This window comes from Pleurodeles waltl, chromosome 9 (genome assembly GCF_031143425.1).
Source record: "Pleurodeles waltl isolate 20211129_DDA chromosome 9, aPleWal1.hap1.20221129, whole genome shotgun sequence".
Taxonomy (NCBI): domain Eukaryota; kingdom Metazoa; phylum Chordata; class Amphibia; order Caudata; family Salamandridae; genus Pleurodeles; species Pleurodeles waltl.
Window position 1 is genome coordinate 77,701,625 of NC_090448.1, and position 16,169 is coordinate 77,717,793.

The 16,169-nt window shown below is 42.5% G+C and overlaps 1 protein-coding gene across 1 annotated transcript in view; it reads left to right on the forward strand.

Annotated features, from left to right (window-relative positions):
• LOC138258584 (protein SSUH2 homolog) overlaps positions 1–16,169 on the forward strand; it is a 202,842-nt gene that overhangs the window by 2,101 nt on the left and 184,572 nt on the right. The gene's annotated exons all lie outside the window — the stretch shown is intronic.

A 16,169-nucleotide genomic window follows, 5' to 3' on the forward strand; every position in this document is an offset into this window, starting at 1 on the left:
ACCTGATGTCTACCACACATTGTGAAATTGTGTGCCTGTAGGTATGCTGTTCTGTGGAATGAGTACAAGCTCTATGATGTACATGAGTATTGTCACTGTGTCTGTGCACCAAGCAAAGGCCAAACCTGTTTGATTTTTGCTAAAGCGTGTCCATCCAGTAGAAACATTTGGAATGCAACAGACGGGAACATCCCCCTCTAAACTATATTGCACAAATGTAAAGTACACTTAATGCCAGATTTACAAATCTTTTGTATTGGGTTTGCATATGAAAAGGGCACAAAATGCACAAAATGGTTTAGTTGGATTTACGTTTAAGGGCAACATTGCTTTTGTGCTGGCAAGTTGCAATGCACTCTTTTGCGCTACTCTGCGTCAAGGGGGAGTTCCATGGGTGGTACATGGACATTCCTACGCAGCCATCCATGTTTTTGTGTGCTAAGCCCTATATACTAACAATAGGAGACAGGGTTTTGAATCAAAAATAGATACCGCATTGAAGCAGGTGCTAAAAAGGAGAAATGCTTTTATTTCTCAACACTTTTCCCACTTTGTATGTGTGGTACCCTGTACAGCACACATCCGAAGTGAAAAAAGTTTTAAAGTTGGTTAATTGTGTACTGAAATGGCACCTTTCCAGTATAATACAGATGATGGATTCATGCAGGCACCTTTCCACTATGATGCAGAGTTATGTGTGTGGTGCTCAACAGCCCAATTGTGTGCCAGCTCTAGGGAGAGAGCAGGATAGTTCAATATTTCTGTGGAAATGGCACTGCTCTGCGTGATTTATGGCACAAGGGTGCCTGAATTGTTGCTATGCAGCCACGAGTGTACCAGTGCACAGAGAGAGCAGATGTGTACCATTTCTTGGAAGATATGGCACACTTCTGATTTCTTCTTCTATTCACACAAAGCAGTGTATCACCTTCATTTGCTGTGCTGCATTGTGTGAACTCTTTGAAAATATGCCCCCAGTGTCATGAGCGTTACTTTCATCATAAGGCATGCTGGGACTTGTTGGCCCCACATTTATACCCAGAGAAGTGATACAGGTAGTCACAGTAAGCTTACTGTTGAAGTCTGAAAATCAAGAGCTTGCTGTAAGTAGCCCATATTATGTTGGATCATTTACCAACTATGGTACAAAGAACTTTGAAAGAACCTCAGTCTGGCCACAGCTTCCCTTTAAAGTTGTAACATGTTATATATAGGTACATATGAAATCTATACAACAATACTTAACATGTTAAAGTTAAATTTGATTGGAAATATTGAACTTGTTTATAGTGCCATGAATTATTCTATATCATTGTCTAATTGCATGTGTTTGATGGCTTCCATTGGTATTTTAACTACCAACTACACTTTTATTGCTTGTTCCAATGGGCATATATAGTCCAGTGTCCAAAAAATCATATGCTAGAACTAAATACAATGAAAATTATTTGGCTTCTGACAAACTTAGGGGGTCATTACAACCTCGGCGGTAACATGGCTGTAAGTACTGCCAACAGGCTGGCGGTACTTACCGCCATATTATGACATTGGCGGGCTGGCTGAAGCCAACCCGCCAATGTACCACTCCGACTGCCATGGGGGTAGCAGCGCCGGGCTGGAGATATCTTTCTCCAGCCCGGCGACCGTCACTGTTCCACCCATGGGATTATGACCCTGCCTACCGCCATGGTTTTCGTGTCTTCCTTACCGCCATAAAAACCATGGTAGTAGGCACCATCAGTGACAGGGAATTCCTTCCCTGTCACTGATAGGGGTCCCCCTCCGCCTCACTCTCCAGTTGCCCCCCCCCAACCCCCACCTTTCCAAAGCCCCCCACCTCCCTACATTCCCGCCCTCCTTCACACACACACACACACACACATACACACACTCTTTCCCACAAACATCCATGCATGGATACATCCACTCCCGCACACCCGCACACACGTAAAAGCATACACGCAGTCACAAAACACAATATACACGCAATCACACCTTCATACATGCACACTAGCATCCAACATGCAACACACACCAGCATCCATGCACACACAAACATACACCCCCACACATGCACATAACACCCCTTACACCCCTTCCCTTCGGAGACCCGACTTACCTGTAGTCAGGGGGTCCTCGGGCAGGAGTCGGGATGGGGTGCTGCTGCCACCAGAAGCGTCCACCAGCAGAACACTGTATTTTGGGTCATAATACAGCTGGCAGCGGTCTACTGACGTGGCGCTGCTGGTGGCAGCAGCGTCACCATACCGCCATCCACCGGAATGGCCACAGACGGATTTCCGCCATCCTTCTGGTGGAAGTCTGGCTGTGGTCATAATACGGTGGATGGCTGGTAGCCGCGGCGACGGTCTTTTGGCGGCCGTCGCCGCGGCATTAGGCGGTTTTTGCTGCCATTGTCAAAATGAGGGCCTTCATTTCTATGTCCCCCCACAGATGTCCCTTCCTAAACAAAAACAATCCTGCCCACAACACGGGCACCCTTGCGCCATGGTGATGACTGATAAAATCGGGACCAGTGTTCCCATAGCCAAGAAACTCCAGGTGCATGAAAACCTTGCTAGTTATAATCAGGCATTACATCTCCATCTGACATGTAATAGGTCCATTACTGTCCGCATGATTTGCATTAGGTATTTCAATTTGACCAGAACGGTGCTGACAGTATAATCAATGTGAAATAATTCAATAACTGCTCAAACTCGATTTGAAAAGCTGATGAATTTATGTTTATGTGCATAATTTTAATTTGTGAGTAGTCTTATATAGATCTTGATTTTTGGACTGTCCGTAGCCCACATAGTCCCTTCTTTTCCTTTTTACCGAAATTGACTACATAGTTTTCTCTTTGTAAGACTTCATTGGAGCAGAGATACCTAGCAAGGACTTTAAAACTAGGGCCCTTATTTACAACTACCCTATGCTTCTGGTGTGTCAATTTTTGTGACACATAGGTGACGCAGGCTGAAGGGCCATGTCTACAAAGCCATGCAAAGCCAGCCACATTGCTTGGCGTTGCATGGCCTTGTAGATATGGACCCCTTTTACACATTACTCTGTGTGAAAGGGGTGTTCCATGGGTGTTACTGTGGGTCTTCCCATGGAACACCCATGGAATCTGACACATTCCCAGAGTTACAAAGCTTCTTATACCTGGGAATGCGTCAGTTTCCTATGCCATCCCAGGAGTGGTGTAAGGGTAGCAAAACGGGGGGAGATAACATTTTTTCTCCCCGTTTTTTTTCTTTTAATGTGTCCTGCATTTTGCAGTGTGCTGCGTTTTGCAGTACACATAGCAGGAGGAAAAGCCCACTTGTGATTGTTTTTGTGGTGAAAGGTATCCCGTCCTGCACAAAAACAATCATCCCTGCAACACAGGCATCTTTGCACCATGGTGCAAGGGTGGCTACCTTCGTGCATGGCAGCAATTTGTGCACCAGCGCAGGGGACAAGGACAGAAATGCGCCGTATCTTGAAGGTGCAGTGCATCCCTGTCCTTTGGTTATGACGCGGGGCAGCACAGAAAAAAGGCTTGCAACCCTGGCCTGCGCCAAAACTTTGTAAAGGCGGCCCTGTATGTGTACAATGTTTTTCCCGCTTGCCATACTCTATTTTGGTAACCTGCTAGCATTTTGTAGGTAAATGAATGCTAAGAGTACAACTAGCAATTATGGTATCGTTTGAAGCAACCATGGTTTGTAGATGACAAAATTTGAGGGCTCTTTTTCATAGTTTGAAGATGGAAAAAGCCAACGCTTATGTTTATGGCCGTGTTGACCATATGTGAAAAAATATTCAAGAACTATGATAAGAAGGCACCCTTCAACCATGGAAAATACCAGGTCTTGCTGTTTTATTGTGTTGGGGCTTGAATTGTGAGCTGTACATGCGCATTTCCCTCAACAAGAGGAGGAGGAAACAGATGTATTGACTGTTAATTGAAAATGGAAACAAATATACATCATGACGAAGTAGGATAGAAAGTGCTACATAAGTGTTCCTTGAAGTGCTTTATAACAAATGACAATTGTATTCCAAGGTGGCTAACAAGATTTATATCACACACTCACGAGTACTGAGATGTTAGAAACGAAAACATAAAATAGTGGTAGAGCTCTGGAAACCATTAAAAGAGTTTTGAATGATATGTGATTTAATGCTTATGGTTTATTCCTGTTCCAAATATTTATTGCAAAGCAAAACACAAATGCCGTGGGATAGCGTAACTGGATGGACGGAATACGGAACCTATCAAACATTCAACCCCAGTCACAGATCTGGGTTTAATCCATCCATTATTTTGCTCACCATGCCACCCCAGTTTGAACCCAGCCATATGCAAATCAGTCTTGACCCTGTTCCTCATGGGAACAGTCCAGCCCGAACTGCCAGGCCAAGTTCTCCCTGGACCGGAAACAAGCATCCTGGGACCGGTTTCATCAGCCAGGCTAGCTTGAATCCAATATTTATTGCAACATGAAAATTGAGAATTCTCAAATTTCATTTTACACGCTTCCTAAATTTGATTTAATTTGGCAGTGTGAGATTTCACAGAATTATTAGTCCGGGTCTAAATCCAGCAGGAAATATCTTGTGGGAGACCGGTTTGAGCAGAAATCGCCATGTGGGAGACAATTCATCTAAATCATTCCCTTTTTGCCATCTGTTAGACCTAACAGCCTTAAGATGTTCTTCCCCCAACGTTTTGCCTCCCTAATGGCACAATTATTGAGAAGGTAAAAATTCAGCAGGACTAATCTGGTACTGTATATGACCCACACTCCATCGCAGTCGGGTTGAACTTTTGACTTTGACGCGGTCTAGCTCGGTCAACCAGCATTCCAATTTCTAACACCCTTACATTCAATTTTCATGAAAGGCACCTCAAAGTGAATTTTGCTTAATTTCATGGAATCTTCACAAAATACCACAAGATATTGCAGTTTTGCACATCCCCAGTACAGTTCTGTAGACAGGTAACTTAGCTATTCAAATGCCCTTTCCAACCACACACCTCCAAAATAGCCTGTCTGGAAAACTCCCACAGGAGGAACCTCTATAACACAAGTGCAAACATTCATTGATGGATGTTTATACTAAAACTGTATCAATGGTCTCCTGATTGCTATGATTGGTCACCTGAACAATAGGGCATTCCCTCCAATTTGAAGGGGACCCTTGGGGTGTCCAGCTCAGATGCCCTGGTAAAGGACGACAGGTAAGGGCTTTGCCTGTTTGGGTCTAGAAAGGGCCTATGAACGGAAACTATGCCATTCCACCTTAAAACCACCAAATAAGCAATCATCCCCCACCACAGGGGATAGCTGTTACTATGTTAGAAGAGATTACAAATTCTGTTTAAATCCCACCTACTCGTCTCTTAGAGACCACCACTCCTGGTTACAGCTTACAACTCACTACCTCGGTCATAGGTAGCTATCATACCTGGGTACAGCCCACCTCTTGGCCTTTCACTTGAAATCCATACCCCAATTGGTGTGATGAAGGTTCTAATCCTTTTTCGTACCCATAGAGCAATAACAAACCTGAGACAGAATTAGACACTCCAGTGCACATATCCGCTTTAGCTCCTGAATAATATTGTAACAGTCAACAATCCTGCAGTTACTTGTCTTTCAAGACGTGCTGAATAATAATTTAGTTACGCCACAACACCCTCCTACAGTTGTCTATGGCAGAACTTCTACAGGACAAGTCTTTCATTCAGTACCCTAAACTGTCCTCAACAATTGCCCAGAGCACTAACTGGGTAGGCATGGACTGACAGAAGAGATGTTCTTACAGGAGAACGTTTTGCAAATTTGAATACCAATAGTCTTTACCCATTTTCCACTATGTATTTAGGAATGACCAGATAGATTCAGATGCATAATCTAGTCTGGGCTATGGTCATAATTGCTGGAACGCAATGTGACATGGACTCATTTTATAATATGAAAAGGAAAAAAGCCATAGCTATCTGAGACCTGTGGGACTTTGTGAGTTGTGGGTGGTTGCTCTTCTTTAGTATTTCCGCCCGCCAAAGGCAACAGGCATTCTGCTTCTTTTTCCTGATTTCTTGTGACAATGTGACGAAAGGACTTCACACTACCATTGTGTCTATTTTTTTCAATTTCGTCAGGCTTGTCCATCTTTAATTATTTTTGTATCCCAAGATAAAAAAAGACTGCAACTTGCTGTTGGAAATGGTTAGGGAAGGCCTTGGAGATGAGGCAGGAAAGGTAATGCTAAATGAACTACTGTAGGTACTCAAAAACCTATGAGTGGTTGAAGATCCATAATTATGTATCCTTTGTTCTTTAACAATGCAGTTTGGGCTCATAACACAGCTTCAGGGTCTTTAATAATAGCTCTCAACTGCTGACTATAATGCTGTATTATGTAATATCTACTCTTGAATGCTGTCCTTGTACATGTGATTGATCACCTAAAAGTGTGGATCACCCAGAACTTACATACAGATATAAGGCAAATGAGCTCCTGGGCAGAGCAGGAATTTTTACAGTGCTTCATACCATATTTCTGTAGCTTCTAAATGCTGTAAACGCAGATGTTATTATAACCCAGGTACTCATTTTTCCAACCAGGAAATGATGCGAGGCATAGTACGCTGCTGCGTTTACAAGATACGTTTTTGGGACCTGTGTGAAGTGCCTCATCAGCTATCTTACCTTTTCTCTTACTACTGTTAGAAATAGGTTGGGAGCCACACAGGTACTCTCATGGCCTTAGTGGTTGTGGCTGCATGCCTTGCTGTCAGTAGGGATTCCTAAACAGTGTTGAGCCAGGAGGGTGCCAGGAGGAGCTTCAGGTCATGTCCTGCATGAGGAAACTTACCAACTGGGGTCAGCTAGCTTTATTCTTGTTGTTGTTAGTAATGGGTACGGTGCTGCACACTCACTCCTTGACCCGGATGACTTTTGCGTCACACCCTGATGTGATGAGGTTGGTTAGGCTGGGTTAATTTGGATGGGGGCTCCAGGGAAAACCAGGGCACATGCAAAGTTTCAGTAAAATGTTTTGTGGCTGCCTGTGTTAGAGAGAGACAGCTGAACTCAGTGCAGCCCAGTAAGATGATAAGTTAGACCTACACCTATTGGAGCAAATTACTTCAGAATATGGTATCCTGAAGAATTCCTCAGGTACTGGCTCCCTCTCTTACGAAAGTACACTACCTTCAGGCTGGGTGTTTCAAGGAGAGAACACCTACTCCAAAAGAGCAGCAAGAAGAGATTGGGGGCAGTGGACTCATTCTCAGCTTATAGGTTTATTCAAAATTAAGATCATTACAGAAAGCAAACATTAGTTAGTTAATCAAAAGCAATCAGTGCCTCAACAATAAATCAAAACCGAATAATGAGAGAGGATTGACATATGGTCACCACCAAAGAAAGCACACAGCCAGGACAAAGTATTATGCAAATTACAAACTATTGTTTCTGTGCAGTTAGAAAGGCAAATAAAATCTGGCAAACATCCCAAAAGCATCATACTTTATGAGGTTTTAGACACACATCACACAGATTCTGTGGTGAGATGTGACATGATAGGGTTGAGCTAGCATTATATCACTCTAGTAAGCCAGTGAATGTTCCAGTACATACAACACATTCAATAATATGCATCCAGAAACACCTACTTTACTACATATTAATGCATTAATGAATGAGTTGTGCATGGAAAATGAAGGACATAACATTTATTAACAGAAATACAATGGAAAGTTCAACTAATAAATGGCCCGTAGGAAAGGCTTAAAAAAAGAACCTTGAAAGTTACAAACACAGGAGCATACTGGACATGGCTTCCTCATGAGGAACACAATTAGTATCGTTCATTAACACAGAAACCATGGGCTAGACTTCTACTTTGCTGATTTTCTGAAATGGAAAATTACACACGAGACAGGCATGTGGAAAGGATCTTTCACTTATAACAAAAGTGCACATTTCTCTCTGCAAATATGAATAAATCTCATTGCAAATTAGCTGAGGCCTTGTCATGCTAACTAGACCTAGGCTAATGTAACCATTACTTTCAATTTAATAAAAACACTCTAACACCATGTCCTGCTGCATGTGTGTACTGAAGCAGCATTTGTGTCCTTACTACTGCTGCTCTGCTGGGACATGCTGACTGAACTCCTTACCTTTAAAGTTGAGCTGCTCTGTCCCAGATCCTAAGTCCTCCAGCAATCCATAGCAGATCATCCTGCTCTCTGCAGGCTTACTCCTTGGCATATTCTAACCTTGTACCTCTTTCCAGTGCTCATTCTTACTTGTGTGGCCTTAATGACATACATTACTTGTGCACCAGACACCCTTCTGGGTAGCAGTTGTCATTTACGGATGATGATGATGAAGAAGTTTTATAGAGTGCACAAAAACCCGAAAGGGTGTCCTGGTACTGAAACCAAATCGACAGCAAAAAGCAAAGTTAGAGAAACCAAGAGTTACAATGGGAAGAGATAGGTCTTTAGTAATGTATCGAACAATAATAAAACAGATTGAAAAGGGAGGATGAGTGGAAGCAAATTCAGTACTAAGGACCGAGATACAAGAAAGCATGGCAATCACATTTGGAATGGTTGGCCTTATGAATCATTAGGATGTGGAGAGAAGGGGAATGGCAATAATAGAGAGCTGGTAGCATAAAATTCTATGTTTTATGCCTTGAACGAAGCAGATTGATAAGAAGTTGGTTTGCGGTGATCTGCACCTTGTGGAGTTGGGCGGTAACACAGTGACGTAGGCAGAAGAAAGAAAAGACAAAACCATTGCCTGGATTATCGTTGGTCAGCTCAGATCAGTCTCAGCAGCCTAATGTAATAAATGCAAGTGGGAAATATGCATTGCATAAAAAAGGGTCAAGTCAAAGGGGACTGCGTGACAATGTACTGTGATGATGAAGATAGAATGGGCCCAAGGTCAGACAGTCACCTTGTAAATGACCAGATGGAGGAGGGTCACAATGTACAAAATGGACAGAGTTTGGCTAAGTGAGGAACCTTCAGGAGGAACCAGGAGAAGTAATGAAATTTGGAGCAGAAAGAGGGAAGGTGGATCACTAGGTTTCAACTGGATTGAAATGATGGGAACCTAGCCAGGGCATGGCTCTGTTTGCCATTCTGATAAAGACGGTTATTCAGTCGGGGATGAGACACTGTGGCAAAAGTGTCTGAGAGCTCCTAGAGGATGATGACTGCTGATCCATAATCATACGCATGTCATCTGCCACAGCAAAAAGCACAGTCTTCATGCTGTTCTGTGATTAATCTGAAAGCAACATTGTGAGCCATGCAGGACTGGGTGGGATTCAAAATAGATGGACAGATGCTCATTGATAAACGTTTCCAATACTTTGGATGAGTAGGAAATTTGAGAAATGAATTTGTAGTTGGCAGGAATGGATGGGTCAGCAGTGGACTTTTTTTAAGAGTGGAAATGTCAGTCCCTTATATAAATTCCACATCCAGCTTCTGAGCTCCGTACCTCAGAATCTCTCAGTACCAGGTGCAAACTTCACTTAATTTTATTTGTGACCAGAAAGAGCCGAAAATATGACCAAGTGAATAATGCACAGTATAAAAGAGACATTTCTATTGTGCAAAGCAAAAGTCACACCATTTTATTGATGATAAAAGACGGAGGCCCTAGTTCCGACCCTGGCGGTCTTGAGACCGACAGGGTCGCAGTGGCGGTCAGAGCGCCACAAATGTGGTGGTCTGGCTTTCACATTATGACCATGGCGTACGCGCCACGGTTGGACCGCTGGCACCGCCACGCTTACAGCAGCCGATTGCCTGGCAGTGCTGGCGGTCTCAATCCACCAGGCCAGCTTTGCAAGCAGTGTTGTCCTGGGGATTACAACTCCTCTCTCCGCCAGCGTTTACATGGCGGTAGAGATGGAGTGCAGGGGGTCTCATGGGTAGTGCAGGGGCCCCCATGGACAGCACTGTCACATGTTTTACTGTCTGCTTTGCAGACAGTGAAATGGGCGACGGGTGCTGGTGCACCCTACGCACTGCAGCATTGTCACAGGCTCAAGTATGAGCCGGTGTCAATGTTAAGGGCTGTTTCCCACTGGGGCTGTGCCCACTGACCCAGCGGGAAACTCGTAATAGGGGCCACGGGAAGGTCACCGCACTGGTGGTGCGGTGACCTTACTGCGGGACTTCGGTCGACGGGCTTTTCCGTCCACCGAAGTCAAAATGAGGGCCTGGGTCAACTTGACTAGAACTGAAACCTTAACATGAAAGGCTACAAAATCATATCTACTGCTGGTCATTCACACACTAAGGCCGGATTTCTGAAGGTTTTGAGAAGTAATTTCCAAATAGCATATTTTACCGAATTGCAAGTTGAAAACTGCTATTTTTAGTGCATCATAGTGACCCTTCCTCAATTTGAAAATCGCTATGATTCCCGTTGACAATTTAGTGAATTTCTAATACAGATTTATTAAAATGCAAATTAACATTTAGGAAATGCAAATTGTGAAAGTTGCATTTGGTATCAGCTAGATGACATCACAATGAGTGAGTGCTTTCACACGTGCTCACTAGAGAACTCTGAATCAGAGAGGAAGGCAGACTTGTGTTGAGCTGAGTATCCTACTTACAGATTTGTGGCTTTTGGAGCAACTTTTTAATATCATGCCCCAAGAGGAGATCGAACGGGAACTGGAGGCCTCAAAAGGATGCTGAAATTCAGAGAAAATGAACATGAGGTGCTCAATGAAGAGCGTGTTCTTCATCATGTAAAGCTATTTGGAGAAAGCTAATTTCAGGTTCCTCATAGCCAGAAAAATACATTTGAAGCTCATCCAATACACAAAAATGCCCTGGGAGTGATGCAGTGTACCATCAAGAAGTGGTGGTATGATCTGCATTCATGAAAATGTGGCAAATAGAATTGCTGAGTCGATTTGAGCCGGTGGGGGGTCCCTTAACCGAGGCACCTCCAACACCTCCAGAAGATCTCTCAATCAGGATGGATTAGGACACAGTATTGAACGCTGCACTCAAATCAAATAGAATAAGAGCTGCAGTTTCACCCTCAACCAGGAGCTTTCTGAGATGATTTGTAACTCCTAGGAGGCTGGATTTGGTACTGTATCTTGCTATAAAACCTGATTGTGAAGGATGAAGTAAATTTACATTCTCCACATAAGATGTTAGTGAGGCATTTACATGTTTCTCCAACACCTTAGAGAGGCAGGGCAACTGAGAAATGGGTTGAAAATTCGACCAGGTGTTAGGGTCTAGATTTGGCATCTTTAAGAGTGCAACCACCATGGCGTGTTTCCACGAGGCTGGGACATAGCCCTCCCGTAGGGTGAAATCAAGAAGGTTCACTACTCCCTGAAGTAGATCCGGGTTCACCAAACCGAACTTAGTAGGTAGTAAGGTATCCACTGGTGGGACAGATTTAATAGACTGTAGACGACTCAAAAAGGAGGTGACATCTAGCAGAGACCATGACCTCAATTTATACTGAAGGGGATTTGCCAAAGACGTAGAGCAGTTAGAAATCGTAGGAGTGGAATTGAAGTCAACATCTAAACTACAGGGTGCAACGTCATTTCAGGGCCACTCAAGTCCTTAACCAATTGCCAATGGATGTTGGCTACCCTTATTGTAAAAAAACAGGGCCAGTTCCTTACACTGAGATTGTGATAGCGAAGGTTCTGAAGATGTTTGGCAAGGGTCAGAAAGCTCCTTAACTACCTTAAAAAGTGCCTCCTGGTAATTCTGAGCCTTAATGATTTTGTCTGAATAGAATGAAGCACTTGCCTTCTTGCAAATCCCATGATAGTGCCTAATAGCTTTCTTATATGAGGCTTTCAAAGTTGTATCATAGGATCTTCTACAGATCCTAGCCAAGGCTTTACAGCGTTTTTTCTCCAGGCACAGTGTTTCATTAAACCAGGGGGCAAGTGGGATAGTTCTAGGTGAAAGGCTGGAAACAACATGCAGAACTTCATCCAGTGTGTTCTGTATCCAATTTTCCACAAGGCCGTCATCTGAACAGGCTGACTCTTCAAAACTCAGCTTTTTAATGAGAAGTTGACAATTCAAAGTGACAGCATCTATTTTGACCACTTTCTGGTCACAGTAGAAATGTTATAACGCCTAGGACATAGGACAATTGGGGCTTTAATAGTAAAGGGAACTGCACTGTGATAAGACCAGTCCAGAGGAATAGGTGAACCAACCTCCAGGTCCTGCATAGTAGCAAAGATCAGATCTAACAGGTGACCTGCTTCACGAGCGGAAGTCGGATTACAGAGGGCAAGATTTAAAATACTTAGGCCCATATTTATACTTTTTTAGCGCCGCATTTGCGTCATTTTTTGACGCAAAAGCAGTGCAAACTTCCAAAATACAATTGTATTATGGAAGTTTGCGCCGATTTTGCATAAAAAAACTACGCAAATGCGGCGCTAAAAAAGTATAAATATGGGCCTTTGATCTTTGATGAGACAGCATATAAAAATGCATTTAGGGTCATATAGATGGATATTGAGATCCCTCAATAGCATAAAATTTGGGAATTTAGCAGTATAAGGGGCTATCAGGTCAGAGACAGAAGCACACAGTCCCCACCATAACCTGGTGGCCTATAAACCAAGGCCTAAGATAAAGTAAACTTTGGTGTGAGTGTGAGGGAAAAGAAAAAAGCCTCACAGGCAGGAATATTAAGGGCTTCAGTTTTACAATTGTTGTTCTTCCTATAAATTATGACAATCCATGCCCCTGGCTTGCCGTGTCTATCTTTCCTCGTGATATAGTAATTTGTTGGTAGTGCTGCAATTACACCAGGCATTTAGATTTCCTGAAGCTAGGTTTATGTAAAAAAACAGGCATCAGGGTTATGATCCCACTGCAAGTTCAAAATGACTTGCTGATGTTTAGGAAGAGAGTGGCAGTTTACACTTAAAAAAATGAAAATGCAAAGTCATATCACATATGACTGCATTGCTAGCCTCAGGTGTAGAATTTGTGCCCTCAGAAGGGGAAAATACTACACAGTAGGTAAACTCACTCCCAGGTCAACTATTAGACAGTTTGTTGAATGAGAAGGCTCTAAAGTGGGTAATTGGTTGACAGAGTACTTTGTCCTTTTACCCTGAAGAGGTCCACGGCTCCTGGTCCCTGCCTGGATGCGGACAGGCACAGAAAGGCTTGCCTTAGATGTGCCTCTGGCATGCCAGCGGTGTGTCTGCGCTGTTTACTTCATTGAAAGAGCACAGACCTTTTACTGACTCCATCCCTCCGCTTATAATTGGCTCCACACCTGTCAATAGTAGTGCTTAATCTCAACCTTAAGTGTGGCAAAAAGACCCAGGAAATATCCTAAAAAGTGCAAAGTCTGCATTAAAGCGTGAAGAATAAAGTGCAGTAAACTTTAAAAACAGTCAGAACACACTGTCGCTATGGCAAGTGGATCCGCGCTGCTGACTGCATATAAAGTTCACGGAGCTCTTACTGACTCCACCCCTCCACTTCTGATTGGCTCCTGTTAGCGCGTCAGAGACTTAATAAGTACAAGGAGACACATTTAGGTCGACAAACCTTTGGACCACGTTTGGGGACTTCCCAGTACGAAATATTTTCTTGCCATAATCAATCAACAAATCGATAAAACAATCAATAATGACATTTACTAATCAATAAACAATCTATAAGAATCAATAATTGAACACACCATGACCGTTCAGTCATGAATAACCACACCAGTTCAGTTAGTTAGGATATTTATTTCCCTATTGGTTACAATCTATTATCATGTCTATTAGTCTCAATGGCAATAAACTCATCAGAAAACACTATCTTTAGCAATCAGAGTACAACTTAATCAATGCATAGACTATATTCATTCAGAATTTAAGCACATCATTAATATGAATCAATTTAGCAGCGTCTCATTAGTACATGAATCAACAAAGCAAGAACTCAGTCATTTGTCTATTTGCACAAGATATTAGTGAACACCTTAACTAACCTCAAATTAGCATTAGCATGTTGGGCTTCATGCAAAGTGTTTTAGTGAACACGAATTTTGAAAACATCTAAACTAAGGTATCTATCAAAATAGCAGTTGGTACCTAGAAAGAAAAGGCAAATAGACAATCACAATTTGCGTCAGATAGTTAACAATCCAACAGATCAGCAAACAGCGTCAGTCTTCGTCCTCAGGACATCAGCGATCCATCAGGCAGAGATAGGACAGGGCAAAGTCTTTAGCATTAAGGCAAAGCAAAGTCTCTTTCAAGACGCATAAGATAACATAGCTAGTGAATGATCACTTCCCTCAGATAGAGGAGAAGAAAATCTCAAGCAAAAGTTGGGCAGAGAATGGTTTGGGTGATAGGACAACTAAAACTAAAGTATTGGTTTGGAGTATCCGGAAGAATGGCAAATGGCAAAGTCTTATGGCAAAAGGGAAATGGCAAATGTCCTAGAGCAAAAGAATGGCAAAAATGGAGATGGCGAAATAGGGTGATTTCTTCTTGAGTCACGCCGTTAAATCCTGTCTAACTATTCCCTAATTCCTCATTGGAAAATACTTAGTGCATCATTATCTCTGGCCAATAATTTGGTAAGCACCTTGCTAGAATTTTCCACAGTTCACAGTTCCCATGTCACGGATTGGCCCATGTTATTGACGTCTTCAACGGTTGGAATGTCAGGTAGAAAATGTTACACTTTGCGCTCCAGTCAGGGTCTTCATTGTCTTCTCCTAGTACGGTTAACCTTGCATCTGTTACAAATTACACTGTTGCATCTAGCAAGAACATCACCTTTAGGAAGCCGGTTCTCATGAGAAAGAATTTACTACGGCTATACACATAACTCCTGGAAAAGTACAGCTTTCTGTCCTTCAGGAAAAGCAGCACACTACACGTTAGAAAATACAATTTAATATGAGGCCAGGCAGCTAGGCCCAAGCCCTTGCTAAGTTAAAACTCTACTGTTTAATAAAGCAACCCTTAACACATAACACTAATTATGATATATTAATACAAATTCAAAACATTATTGCATTATATTTCAGAATTAATAAGCCTTTTCATTAGTCTTCGTATACATTGGTAGCCACTCCCAGTGGGCACATTTCAAACGCGTGCATTATTTTCTATGTTTTTTTCTATGCAGCTTCATCACACAATATATTGCAAGTCTTTGTTACTAATGTTGCTTTTAAAAACACACTCCAACACTCCACACCAGCCAATAGTATCACTTAATCTCCTGTCTAAAGCACAGCAAACAGACCCAGGAAATATCATCAAAAGTGCAAAGTCTGCATTAAAAGCGTAAAGAATAAAATGCAATAAACTCTAAAAACAAGAAGCCTTCAGTTTAGAAGTCAGAACACACAGTCACCATGGCAAACGCATCCGTGCAGCTGACTGCATTTAAAGGGCACAAAGCTCTTACTGACTCCACCTCTCTGCTTCTGATTGGCTCTTCATCAGCCAGTAGTAGTGCTTAATCTCCCTTCTAAATCGCAGCAAACAGATGTTGCGGCTATCGTTTAGCTTGCCTCTGGCATAAACTGGGGTGCCCAACCACCTTTATGCAGATAACGGACATGACTTTCAGCAGCCCAAATGTACACTCAATTATGCTTCATGTAGATTTATGGGTAGCTTTATAGTGGTGCTCACTTTGTATTGCATGCTTAAGACATGGTGTGAAAGTCGAGGAGTGCACAGCATAAGCACTGTCACCTACAATGTTAAAGTGAAAAATGCTTTAGAAACAAAGTGGATGACCATGTTCAGCATTTACTGGTGTAAATACTTGGAACTTTAGAAAATGTGAATTCTTTCAATTTCGAAAAATAGAATCATTTTGAGATGGATGGCATATTGGAACCTGAGCTCCATCAATACATCCAATGGCATGAGGACAATTTGATGTTTGATAAAACTGAAAACTGTAACTTTCTTAACTGCAATCCCTGTGCAGTTTTGGGAAATATAATATAATAATTAATTTTCAATAGCATTGTGTTGGTAAATAGCCCTCTTTGAAGGGTCACCCCAAACGTTTTGCCTTCCTCCTCTTTTTCTGACCTCATTTTTGTTGGGTTTAGGACTCTGGGCACTTTACTACTGCT